This window comes from Atta colombica, unplaced genomic scaffold, assembly GCF_001594045.1.
Source record: "Atta colombica isolate Treedump-2 unplaced genomic scaffold, Acol1.0 scaffold315, whole genome shotgun sequence".
In the NCBI taxonomy this organism is placed as follows: domain Eukaryota; kingdom Metazoa; phylum Arthropoda; class Insecta; order Hymenoptera; family Formicidae; genus Atta; species Atta colombica.
In genome coordinates this window covers 353,181-367,161 of record NW_017259421.1, presented here as the reverse complement: position 1 = coordinate 367,161, position 13,981 = coordinate 353,181, and the positions used below count along the sequence as shown (strand labels likewise).

General features: G+C 31.5%; 1 protein-coding gene across 2 annotated transcripts in view; it reads right to left on the bottom strand.

Annotated features, from left to right (window-relative positions):
• Window positions 1-13,981, bottom strand: part of LOC108690344 (ABC transporter G family member 23) — a 57,279-nt gene that overhangs the window by 28,744 nt on the left and 14,554 nt on the right. Inside the window, exon 1 of one of the 2 annotated variants that reach the window (XM_018197589.1) lies at window positions 9,100-9,587. The exons of the other annotated variant lie outside the window; for it this stretch is intronic. The gene's annotated coding sequence lies outside the window, so the exon portion shown is untranslated. Of the gene's footprint in view, window positions 1-9,099; window positions 9,588-13,981 lie in introns of those variants that run through there. 2 annotated transcript variants of the gene reach the window in all.

Here is a 13,981-nt window from a genome sequence, read left to right as displayed (position 1 = left end):
AATAATAATAATAATAATAATATTTAATAAATTGGGAATTGAAGATTATGTTTTTAAGGACATCTCTATCTTATGCAGCATGGAAATCTCATAAATTACAATAATTGAACGTTCTATTAAAATCATACCGTCGAAATGTTACGTTGCGAAAATAGATGTAATTAAAAAAAATCCCAATTATCTGCAGCGTTGCGTTTACTTTCAGTTAAAGCGAAATTACTTGGAAGAGACGTATGTTCTTTACTGGCGCGCCTATTTGTTGCACGTTGTAATTCACTTTTTCCAATTTTAGCATGCATTACGTAGATGAAAGAGTTTAATTAATATTGTTTGATTTAGAACGTAATTCTTTCCTCGCTCGTCACACATATCGAGTTAAAATTACTCGTAAGATTAAAATTACTTCGATATCGCGCTAGCTCTCTCAGTTTTTTCTTTTTCAATGCTTGCTTGCAACTTTTAGAAATACTTAGCTAATTAAAAAGAAAAACAGTAAATTTATTACTTGATTATGCGCACACGCATATTTTTATTCAAATTTATAATATAAGCCATAAAACATTGTCTTAATTAAAAATATATCGTGTATGCGTCAGCAATTCTATTGTACGTTCTATGAAAACACGTGCGGTGATTTTAAATATATAGTCGGCCTTACACACATGATGACCTTGAGAGCTTTCCAACAGACATTTAACCCGTGCTTAACTTGCACCGAAAATTTTGCTGACGTCAGCAATTGACGCTCATTTTGCGATCGATGAGTATTTTTATGATACGCAATTGAACGAAATTTGATTAAAATTTGATGAACATTTTAATAATAGAATATTCGTTGCTTTATCGCGCGCGCGCACACACACGCACACACACACACACACACACACACACACACACAAACACAAACACATTTAAATTATACTAACGTAAGTTATATTAAGAATAAATTAAATTTTAAATTGAATAATATCTAAACGTAATAATTAATAATATGACAATTTTTATATCACTTTAAATGCATGTCTAGATTTGAATTAATGTTACTTGAATGATAATTATTTATAGCAGATATTTATAGCATACTACGTATTACTTACGATGTCTTTATCTTTGAAATTTAATAAACTTTTCAGATTTATATAAATCTCTCGTATTATATGAATCTCGTATTATATGAAAGATTTACAATCTTTGTATAAATAATTATTGCATAATTAACTGTTTGCGTTCCTTCCTATTTTTGTCGAATAAAATAGTTTGATAATGAGTAGCTTTTTTTAAACAGATTTTATAACTTCACATGAATATAATGCTTATATAATTAAACGTAATGTAATGATTTATTTTTCAACGTAAGAATTGTTTATTCGACGATTATACATATACCTTTATATCTCACGAGGAAATAAACCAATGACTTAAATTTAATTCGGGTGAAATTTTACGGAGACATATAGAAAACATAAATCAACGCCAATTCTGAATTACGTCAGAAGCTGGAGAATTATGGTTGAATCATATGTCTAGATAAGGCAACTTTTGACAATTGTCATCGATTGCAGAAGAGATCTGTGTCAACAAGTCATTCCTCCATAAAACAGATTTTTTTTTTAAATGCGTTAAAAAATATGCATCATTAAAGTTGACAATGTGAATAAATATGACAACAATAAATCGAAGAAATCCATCGCTACGATTTTGCAATTTACACCAGCTAAAATTTCACTAACTAGATATTCGAAAAGTCCACAAAATCTCTAGAAGTTTGCAATGATTTGAAACGATGATTTCGACGATATTCTCTCTTGTTACGATATGTTTACGTTACTAATGATCTATGTGCGCGTTACGCTCTTATGTAAGCGCGACGTTTTGCAGCATTGTGGTCTCACCGGCGAAGAAATTAGAGAGGAGCCCATACGAAGTTTGAAGAACCGCCCGACGTTTCCAATCGTCATCCGCGCAACAGTTGTCGTTGCACCATTTTCGCTATAAAAATCGGCATCCGTGACTAACCTTGGCACATTTCCCAATATGATCGCGATATCGCGTTGTGCTGTCCACGCGAATTTTTGAGCGTGACAAGCATCGTGGTAGCACTCGACCTTCGCCGGGTCGATTTCTTCGTTCTACCGTTTCTTTCTTCGTCCCGTCGGGCGCGATTCCGATTTGTCTTCTCGCCGACAACAATTTCCTTGCGTAACACGAATGGAAAAGCCGAAGACACCGTTCACGTTCGCGATTATCTTCCGCGATTGACTGGCTATTACGGATGTTTCTGCAATACATTTTATATACGCGTATATTTTTATTTATCGCAGTTTTTCTTTCATTGCAAACTTTTAATATTCCATATCAATATTCATTCAATATGCCATTCAAATATTTTTATTGTGTTCTGATAACCAAGTTCTTGCAACTTTCGTTGCATAACATGTGCATTTTCGTGATACGTTCAGTATCAAAATGTATTCATATAAGTTTTTTTTTATCCTTAGCATTTTTGTCACCGTCGATTTTAATTGTGCTGTAACTCCCTTGTCTGGAAATCACGCTATTACAGATCTCTGCGATACTTGGAAAACTTAGTAATTTGTACTTTGAATCTGTGGTATTTTTTCTATTCTCATGCGATTCTCGCTGAATCTGAACACGAAATCTAATCACTCTCGATTGGTTACAGAATGTCGTCTGATTGCATTGTGGATAATGATAAACGAACAAAATCTGTAACATTTTATAAAATCTTGTAAAGTCGTGAGGATATATTTTTTTATGCCTAAGGTTTAAAATTAAAAATGTGTAAAATGGGCATGTGTATAAAAAAATGTGTGTGTGTTAATTATTCAAATGTGTTTAATTAATTCATACGAAGACTGAAAATATAATAAAAACATCAATGCAATAAAAAAATTTTATTCGTAAATGTCTATTCAATTCAAAGTTATAAGCTACTAAGCGAATAGTTACGTCAATGTTATTTTATTGAGCAAATTAAAAATATTCTTACAAAGAGATAGATTACACTTAAAAGTAATGCATAATTTCTTGGAAACATAATATCATTTTTTTTTTTCAAAGATTTAAATACGTTTTGATAAAAGAAGTTTCATTTAAGTTTATTAAATTCGAATTTTTTTTCTCATAGTATGATATATAATTGCCAATAAAAAATACAAATTAATAAATAATTGTATAAATATAAAAGAAAGATCATTGTAAACATAATATTTTTAAAAAAATATTACTAATAACATTTATAATATAATCATAAAATTAATAATGCTGTAATTTAGTCATTTACAAAACATGTATGTATATTACAGTAAAAAATTTTGATAAATTAAATTTATTAATGGGGCATTAACAAGTAATTTTCTATCATTCTATCATTATTGAATCTGGATAATTTTTTATCTTTAGCCATGACGTATATATAGTATAATACACTTGTTACAGACATGGGAAATAATTTGCGATTACATTACACAAAAAGGCAAGCAAATTATATTTGTCCGGTGTAATTCTATACGTTTTTCAAATAATTATCCATGTATTAAATAAGTTCATTAAATCATTAGTACGTCATTAATAATGTACTATAGCATGGATTAAATAATACTTTTTATAATTTGAAAATCATTTTTTTGGTAATCTCAACAATGATTGTATTTAAGTAAGTATAAGTCAGCGATTAGTAAATGTTTTGCGTTCGATTGGACTATTTTTTGAGAACTAAAAATAGTCTTACTTCAACGCGAAGGAAACTTCCAAATTGCAAAATAAACATTTTGAATGCGCATTTTGAATAAGCGTTTTCAATGATAAGGAATAATGTTTTCTGCTGAATTTAATTTTCCTTCTTCTATTTTCTTCATCCTCTTATTGTAGGATTTTGTCCTATGCTTTCATCTCGTTCCATCAATGGAACGTTTTCTTTTTTTGACAGATAAATGTCCAGCTTTTTTCTCTCGCTTAGGTGGTTCTCTCCGAAAATTTTCAGATATCTGTATTTTGTCGAGCTTTTTATTTCTCATTACTTTTAATGAAGAGTTAAATATGGATATTTAATTCTTAATAGAAAAATTATAATTGATATGCAATTAATAACAGGAAACACGAGACAGCATTAAGAAGAAAGACAAGATTATATTGCAAATCTTTAAATTTGTAAAACAATTTCTCGTGCTGATAGAATCTCGCTCATTTCGCTCGCAAGTTTGAAACCAAGAAGTTTTCCATGTTTCCTATAAATAGATAGAAAAATAATACGCATATTCACAGAAAATCGCGCGGCAAGTAAGAAAGCGAAGGATGAGGACTTGGGTAATCCTCAGGTTTTTTTTGCGAGAAAGCGTGCGAACTGCACGTTAGTGAGCGAGCATCCCGTTCCGTTCCGTTTCATCTGTAAATGTCCTTTCGTTCGTAAGCGTTTTCAAATAATGCCGCCGTTGCCATCAAGCATTCATCCGCACAATATTGTACGAATTAACGTCTGCTAGTTAATTTCTCTACTGTTTCGCGTGCCATTAGCAACGAGCGCGGCAAATTAGAGCATACCTTCCCTGGTCGCGTTATTGTCGTTATTACACAACCAACGTTAGCATCAGTCTGTATCGAGAGATACCAAAATTTATGGAATTTTATCCTTTTTTTATCCCCACTATAGTATTGTAATTTATTCAATATTTCCCTAACATGTTACGTATTAAATATTATATAATTTAATAAGTTGGATTTTTACACGATAAATTTCTGTGGTGAGCTTTCACAACAAGGATTACATTTTGTTATGACGACAAAATACACTAAAATAAAAGCGATTAAATATTTTTCGTATGTCAATCTTGATAATCTCCACAGGAAGCATTAGATGAAAGTTATGACAACAAGATGTTACTTTGACCTTACGGCACATCACGAAAGATGAAACAATACTCTTGCCGCGGGTTTAAGAAACTTGCAATTTCCTTCTGGTACTGTCTAGAAAGTATATTTCTCTCGGTTTCACATCGGCTCAATATCGTCGTGAGATTTCTTTACGACGTTATTGTATACATTCGTTTATAATATGATCGTCGTTCTATCTCCTCATAATAAAACCGATTAATTAATCCGTCAGAAATTTATGATGATTAAACGTGTCAGTGTTGTAACTTAATAAGATTTAAATTTTCCTTCAAAACATTTCTTTTCGCAAAATATTTACATAAGAAGATTGTTGTAAGAATATTAACTATTAAATTAATCATTAAAGCTATTAAACAATTATCACGTCATTAAATTTTTTGATTTCAAACTCTTAAGATCTAAAAAAATTGTAGAATTTTTTAGTTTTTAAAAATTAAAAATTTTTAACTTTTTTATCTCAAAACTCTCTATGCAACTCTTTTCATTTATATTTTTTAAAAATCTGATATCTCAAAAGATCTGATATCTCAAAAGAATTTTTTTTAATGTTTCACGGATTCAAGAATTTAACAATATATGTAAATATAAATAATTGCAAAATTTATTAATATATGAAGATCAAAAAAAATTTAAGAGGAGATCCTGATATAACACGCTGAAAATAACGCGATTTTTTGAGATTTTTTTTTTAGACAGATGATTTAATGAAACTTTTTAAAATGTTTTTAAAGTATATTTGTAAATAAAAAAAATTATTTTTTCATTACGATAACGTATATGTTTGTAAATATAAAGATAGATCTCAGAGGTTACGGCGTCGGACAGTGCAATCGGGGTACAAAATAGCGCCTGTTTTGTACTTGTCTGAAGCAAAAATTTAAATGCATTTTAGTTTTATAATAATATTCCTCTAGACTCGTCTATCAACTTATTTGCGAAGCCAAAAATGCCAAATTTACAAAATGATAAGCCTTAGAAAAAAAGTTGCAATTTTCACAAAAGATTTTCATATTAATTGTGCGGTAATAATTATTATTTTAATATCATCAAACTAATAGATTGATCTAGAAGGAAATTTAGTTATCTATATGTATGCACAGGAAGAAGTCAATTGGTCGAATATTTTTTGAGTTATGTTGCACGCCAATTCAAAAAATATGGTTTAGAGAAAAATGCATTTAAAGATTTGAGTTTGGAAAAGTGTTTTCTAATATTTACAGCTAATCTGCTATTCTAGGTCCTTATAACAAATATACGTTGTATATATATATAAAAAATATCTGCCTGATATAATCCGGTAATCAAAGATTTGTTGTGCAAAAAACTAAACAGATCGCGCGCTCGTCTGTATAATATACCTGTATAATATATATATGCGTGAATAAAATATATAATATACGCGCATAAAATTGCTCATAGAACCGTTAAAATTTCGATCTAAGACTTCGAAAACATATTTTTCAGATATATTTTTTAACAATTTATGCAAAAAAAAAATTAATTTTTTTACTGATTACAAGATCCTCCCTTAAAATATAATCAATTTGTACATAATGACTTTGGAAAAATTTTAAATTTAAAAAAAAAAAAATAATTGCGGCGCAATTTGCGCTGCAGACAAGAAACTCCGTGCGGGATCAGTCGGAAATCAGTCTTCCTAGAAATGAGAGATTGGAAATGCTAATGCGTGTGTGAAGATGTGCTCGAAGGCGGTCGTCTGCCTCATTACGTTCGATTTCACTGGCGATGTGTGTTCCGGTATCGTCAAAGCGCGACTCCTGAGTCTTGTATTACGTGAGGCCGACTCGCTCGACGCGAATGTTCCGCAAATTTTCACAACGATTGCATTGTGCACGCTCTTATTTCGTATGCATTTAATAATAAAATTATAGTACTAGCGTACATCATTTTGAATTGAAAATCTTATTCGTATTCAAACAGAGTCGAATCCGAAAAGATGAGAGAAGGATATATTACGTTGTGTATACATAACATGGTAATGTGATAATGGAATATGATAATTAACATCTTATTTTCATAAGAATAGGAATAGCAATGAAAATAATATATTCTTTTAAAATTGTGTTGCGTATATAAATTCTAAGAATGAAAGAATGAAATTAACAGATTAAAGATTTGAATGCAAAATGTGTGAATGAAAAATGTAGTTTGACACTAATAAAGATGTTTCCTTTCAAGATTATTTTCCAGTTGTTATTTACAGTTTTTCCTTTTTGTTTCGAACAATTTTACTACAGAATTATTAAGTCAAACTGTCAATTGATGCCTAGGAGCGGAATTTTCCCACGATTTATTACTTTCTCACATCTCACTCAGAAAAATTAAACCAATCTTGATATGTAAGAGAAAATTTCAATTAAATGGAAAAAAAATAAGAATATATATGTCACATGAAATCAAAGAAATTTCATTGATTTCGTTGACTTCCATAAAGCACGAAAGTCGTCGAGAATATGAGTCTCCAGCGTGTAATTCTTCGTTAGTTCCACAATGTTCTTTTAAATATTACAATTCTTAACAATTTCTTGCCAATTATTTCTTCTTAATCTTGGAATGCTATCGATAACATAAATTTTACGCACAGAAAAATGACACTTTTAATATATTATTTTTAATATATTACAAGTTTTTCATATACCATTCATACTTTTAATGCAAAATATTTAAAATCTATATTTTTATAAACACATCTACATTTTAATAAATTATTATTAACTTCAAAGAAACAAAAGAGTAAGCATATTATCAAATTCAATTCTTGAAATGATATAAAATATGTAGTACAATTGTATGTCTTTGTGTCTTTATAATGTATGTCTTAAGTAAACTATTGAATAACACAAAATTGTTTAAAATTAAAAAAATGTTAAAAATTAAAATTCTTTATCGCATTCTCCGTTATAAAATTGATCACTAAGAGGTTCAAGTTGATGTAGACATAACGGACAGAATTTTTAAAAGTTTGTCTCCGCTTATCCTAGCAGTTTATGGCAAATTAGATCTCTTCACGATTATTGAAGCTTAACGTCCAGTGATTCCACTCATTTGTAAGTAAAATTTATGTTATATCAATAGTGTTTTAAAAGTTAAAATGTATTTTAGGTCGTTATGTTAAGATCTCAATGTAAAGAATAGGATAAACATAACATGCTTATTGACTTTGTAGAGAAATATATTCATTCTAAACGTTCTTTTACATTTATGACACATTACATTACTGTTTATTTAGTTATATGTTTCTTATATCATTTATACATTTCATTCTAATTAGAACTTCCGTCTTTCGTACAAAGCCAAAAATTCTGTTGGTTCTTGTTATGTGATTAATAGGCATGTCATCAGATAAGAAAAGACGCTTCTTGGCTCTTATATTAGCAATAATAAATCAATAAATTTTAGCTGAATATTTTATATAAAAGCTCCGACATATCCCGACAAATTTGTGATTTGTATATTTTTTTAAGTTATTTTATCTCAGCCAGACATGACATTGGTGAAATCGATGTCAATTGACTAGTAGTTATTAACGTCGATCAACGTCAATTCAACTAATCCTCAACAAACATAGGTATAACTGCATAAATAGATATATAACATATAGACATAAATAGATATGTATACGTAAATATATAATATGTTTTACATATCATCTTACAGTTATATTTACTGTTTGCTGGATTATTTCTAGAGAGTACTAATTAAAATTAAGATTTTGATTAAAGAGATTTTGCCAAAATAACATTACTATTTGATAAATCAACGATGCGTTGTTCTGAGCTATATGAAGCGCTTGATGCATCATTTGTGTTTGTTATTCATCAAATAATAAAGAAGGATAAAATGATATATTATGCGTAATTTATGCATAACTCGAAACGCACCCAAGTATTTTATAAATTTGTTGATATATCAGTAAGTAAATAAACTGGTAATATTTATTATTTTAAAAATCACATTGAGAAATCTATAAATCAGGAATCCTAAATATAGAATGGTAGCTAAAAAAATAATATTTTGTCTTCGAACGTATTCAGTTTTACGTTCCGTTTGTTGTCAAGCATGTCTGAAAGACTAATTGTAAAATTTACAAAAATATATTTTATGCTTTTTCACATTTTGCGTAACTTTTCTTACAATTAGAGCACTAATTTGGCACCCCATCCCTACCTTTCGCAATTCCACAACAATCCACCAGCTCTTCTTGTTCTCGTCGAAATTTCGCTGAGCTCACGTGTAATTCCAGTTGTAGACCGGCGTAGTCGAAAGACGTCGATAAGAAGAAGCGACTGGCAACATTTGATGATGTTCACCAGTTGACGTTATTCGCTCACACACTGACACCTGGACTTTAACACCAAAAAGCACCGCAAGGAAAAAGACAGAAGTTTCCAACTGCTTGAAGAAACCAATAAAGACAGGGTCCAAGTCGACTTAGTTACGAGTGGGCAGTCGAGGGACAGCCAGCCGATCGATTGAATCGATCGCCGTCCTCCTCCTCCACGACTTTCGAGTCCTAACGCGAGACTGAGGATTGATTCGAGCCTCGGATGTGAACTCAGACTCGAACTGGTCGCGACACTCAATAACGTCGTTACGCTCGCACCTCCCTCTTCATGGAATGTCCCAGACGATCTCTGTCTAACTAGTGCTTTCCCTCTGCGACAAAAACTTCTGCTCGTCTTCCCTTCCACCTGTTGCTCCCTCGAGTTTCGCCTCGTCGTGCTTGTTTCTCGTCCTTGTCTTCAGTATTATCAATTCTCCACTATGCTTTCCGCGTTAATTTTCTCTCTTTATTTTCGATCCGGAATTTCCAGTTGATTGTCAGCGGTCTTTCTCTGTTAATCACAGTGCATCGTCCTTTCTTATATTTAGTTTCTTTGCCATCGTATTAAATCATGTTATAGTAACCAACGAGATAAATAAATAGCTAAGCAAAAATTCAAGAAAACAAACTACCGTTGTTCCTTGAAATAAAAAACGTGGTGATTTATCTTCGTCATTTTTGCGAAAGAATATTTTTTTATTTTAGAAATATTTACCAAAAAATCGCGCACTAAAGATCAAAGGATTACTTAACTACTGTTCATCCTTAATAATATCATACCCAATAACTTGAAAACTTGATTTTATCCCGACATGTCTAAATCCAAACGATTATCCGACGATCATCCGATGACATGAGATAAAGAATATTTAAATATCTGAGCACTTGATCTGGATACTCGTCTTCTCGGTGATTTTGCAGAGACTTTGCTTGTCCGTTCAATGTTATTCGCAATCGTGCGGTAGAGCCGATTCCGCCTTTGAGAGGACTGCGACTTGCGGACGCTTTCGCTCATCTCGACGCAGTAGTTACCTCTTCCCATCACCTGCTGTTCCCTCGCGAAAGGCCGTTCCTCGACGCACGTCGATCCGGAGATCCGTTTTGACAACGCGAGATCACTTTCTCCGTTTCTACACTTGTGCCTTCAATCCCGACCAGCGTTAACTTCCTTTCCTCAGATACATACATCAATTTCCGTTCGTAATGCCTGATGTAATTTTGTGTTGCCTTTCTTTCTCTCTTTCTGGTTTTCTGCCATTACTATTTTATCTTCGCTATTTCTATCTTTGCTTTCTGATGTCCCGTTTCTACTTATTGCTGTATAAACTTTGTATCACGCTTGAGAAATGTTGTTTGATGATGATTATTTCTTCGCAATTCGCATATAACGCGTTTGCAATTTGTTTTTATCCGCTTGCTCAATTTCCGCTCTCAATTTTTCTCTGTCAAAACATATACATACATCCTGCAATTTTTTTGTTTGATCACCGATTAACGGTCTTCTGATGTTGATGTTGTAAATTGGTCGGTGTGAATGATAATGCGCACACTTATTTTATTAGTTTTATAGCCAAGAATTCCTTATTATCTCTGCAATTTCCACTTTTGGTGTCTCTTCGGCGAATAATTCAATGACACGTGATCTCAGTGTTTAGTGTGCAGCAAATTGCAAACGGCAAGGGCACAAGTCACCGACTTCCTGAGCCTATTCACGTTTGGTCACTTCCTGTAGTTAATTTGGTGAAATACCTTGCTGTGCCATTGTCATCGTCGATAATAAGACACTGAAGATTCTTTCGATGTCGCGCGACATAGTTTATGCCTAGTCAAGAGAACGCATAAAGCGCATGCTGTATAGCGATAATATGAGAAAAAATGTATTTTTATTCCTTTTTTCCTTTTATTAGCGCTTATCTTCGAAAATAAAAATCTAATTTAATTCAATTTTTAATTAAAATTTTTATAATGATTCATATATGCTGCAGTATGTCGTAAAAATCTTATAAAAAGTTTTTGTTACATGTAAAATTGTTTGCGTGTAATGTATGTACATAAAATGGATTACGTTAGATTAGGTAAGCAAGATAATCTATACATGGCGTAATCTACGCGAATTAATGGATAGACGAAATCCAATTTTCTTCCTGTAGGCGCGAAAAATTTTCTTTCTTCTTGTTTATTTAACAGTAAACGAGGAAATGCGATGGAAGGTTAACGACCGTGGAAAACACTTAAATCTTATGATTGCGTATGCTTGCGGGTAATATCCCACAGGTTAATTAAGTATAACCCAAATAAACAGCGTCATGAAATCTGTCGGACGTTGAAACGTCGGAATATAAGTGGAAAATAATTTTCTCCTCTCAATCAACGCATTGTTTATCGAACACAACAGTAAATTGTCAATAAATTTCCGCCGCATTTACAATAATATTATTATTAATGATTGACAACGTCGAATATTAGTTATATATATAGAGAACATTAATTTGAATATCTTTCTATATTTACTTTATATTACTTTTTTACTATTCTTTGAGTCATATTTTTTTCTTTCAATAAGAGACTTGTGGCGCAATTGAGTCAACAAATTTTGTTACAAAAATATCGCTTCTTCTAATTTACATTAACGCTTCGTCAGTGTTTTCGGTGACTAGCAGATTTGTCGACATTGACCTCTCCATTATTGTCTTTATCATCTTATTGTCACAATAGGAATATTTAATCTTACATTGAGACTCGCGAAGTGACGAGTACACGTTCTTTTAATCATCTTCGTCCATTCGTTAAACAGTTCCTTGTCGCAATCGATTTGAAAGAAATATCGCACAAGCTGATCCTTCGGTGACCATGGAAATCGGAAAAACATGGTAGACGCTCTTTTGGCGACCTCGATCGCTGCCTGAAATAATTGGCGATTATCTTTTACTCTTTTTTTCTCATAATATTTCGCAAGAAGGCATTTTGAATTCTTAGCTGTGTTTATTATATGCAAATCTATATCTTTATATATATGTACTCATTAAAATATGTACTCATTAAAAGCCATTAAAATGTAGATACAACAAACAATAAGGAAGCTTTAACAGTAAAGTAGGATATTATTCAGCTTAACTTTTTGCAAACTTTTTTTTCATTATTTTTTACATTACATTGCTAAAAGATTAAATTGGTTATTTTATATTCTTTTCAATTCTGAAAGAGATATGTGTGATAAATTAGATTAATTTATTAATAATGAATGTTACACATATATATATATATATATTTCTTCGTTGAATAAGCCTGTTACTATTAGTTGTTTTATACACATGACATACTTATTATAAGACTTTGGTATTAAAAAATTCTTTTATATCTTCAAGAGAAGACCTCTCTTTAAAAGAGGTCTTCTCTTGAAAAGTCTTTAATATGATTCTTCGTAAAATTCTTCTTAATGGACTATGACATGATGATTAAATATCGCATCTCCGTTTTTCTTTTGCTCTTCTTATCAGCTTTAAATCATTAACATTGTCGTTTGTACTAATCTACAATATCGAATCGATGTAAAAACATATATAACAATTTTTTGCGTCTATTTTTTTTATTCGCATTACATTCAAACGTGATTGTTCCCGTGGCAGTCAACAATTTTATTTCAGGTCAAGAAGTAGTGACTATAACAGTGGTCAAGACGGTCTGCACTTTCCCCAACATTGCGCAACCATAGCTGCAGCACCTGACGTAATGTGAACCTGATTAAATAACACGGAGTTATGAATTTTCCTTTTTTTCTATCGAAAATCAAATACACATTAAGATCCGTATTTGAAACTGATATTCATACATGTGACGTGTAGTAATTGGCGTTTCCAGAAAGAGATCGAATTGTTATCATTGGCTTTGTTTCTGAGTAATTATTATTGTTATGTTATGTTATAAACAATATAATTGCTATTGCATAAATTAAAGTTTGTATAATTAACTTTATATAAATACTAAATTTTCAGTAACTGTATCCGATAGATTAATTTGTGTAAATTGTCCATACAAATTTCATATAATGAAACCAGAGTATAAGCAGTCTGTTTGTGGAAAAAATGCTTAATTTGCATCTTTAAAAAATTAAAGGTGACACGAAAAAAATTGCCATTACTATCGGCGCTAATACCGGTTAAACGACGAGGGGACATTCCTTGTTCATATTTTTTGTAGAGGGAGAATAATAATTATGTATGCGCAAGGACATATCAATCACCGGATATGGCATGGATTTCCAGACGAACAGGCTCAGATACAAAATTACACGGATTAGTGTACTTCGTGAAGACTGCAACGATAAAAGAAGTCGCAACGAATCGTCCGCGGCTGGCTGATCGGTAATGATATAATCAGAAATTTGTAAAGCGTGACTTCCGGTTGCATACAGAGCTAGCTCAAGCCAAAGTTCGTTCGAATGAAGAGAGGTAAAATCTGCGAAGAGAAATAGCTGCTGGACCACCGAATTTACGAATCATGTCTCATGCGAAAATATATTTTTGTAATGGGATAAAATTTGACTCTTGTCTTGAATCCTTGTTTAACATTCGGTAAACAATAAGAATAAAATGATATTCAAGTTGATAGAATCGAGTTTTGAAACACAATCCTGATGTTTCTCGCGTCGCAAAATTACTACGCATTTTAGTAAAAAGAATATGACTTACATATGTAACAAATAGAAAGTTTAATATGCTAAAAGAT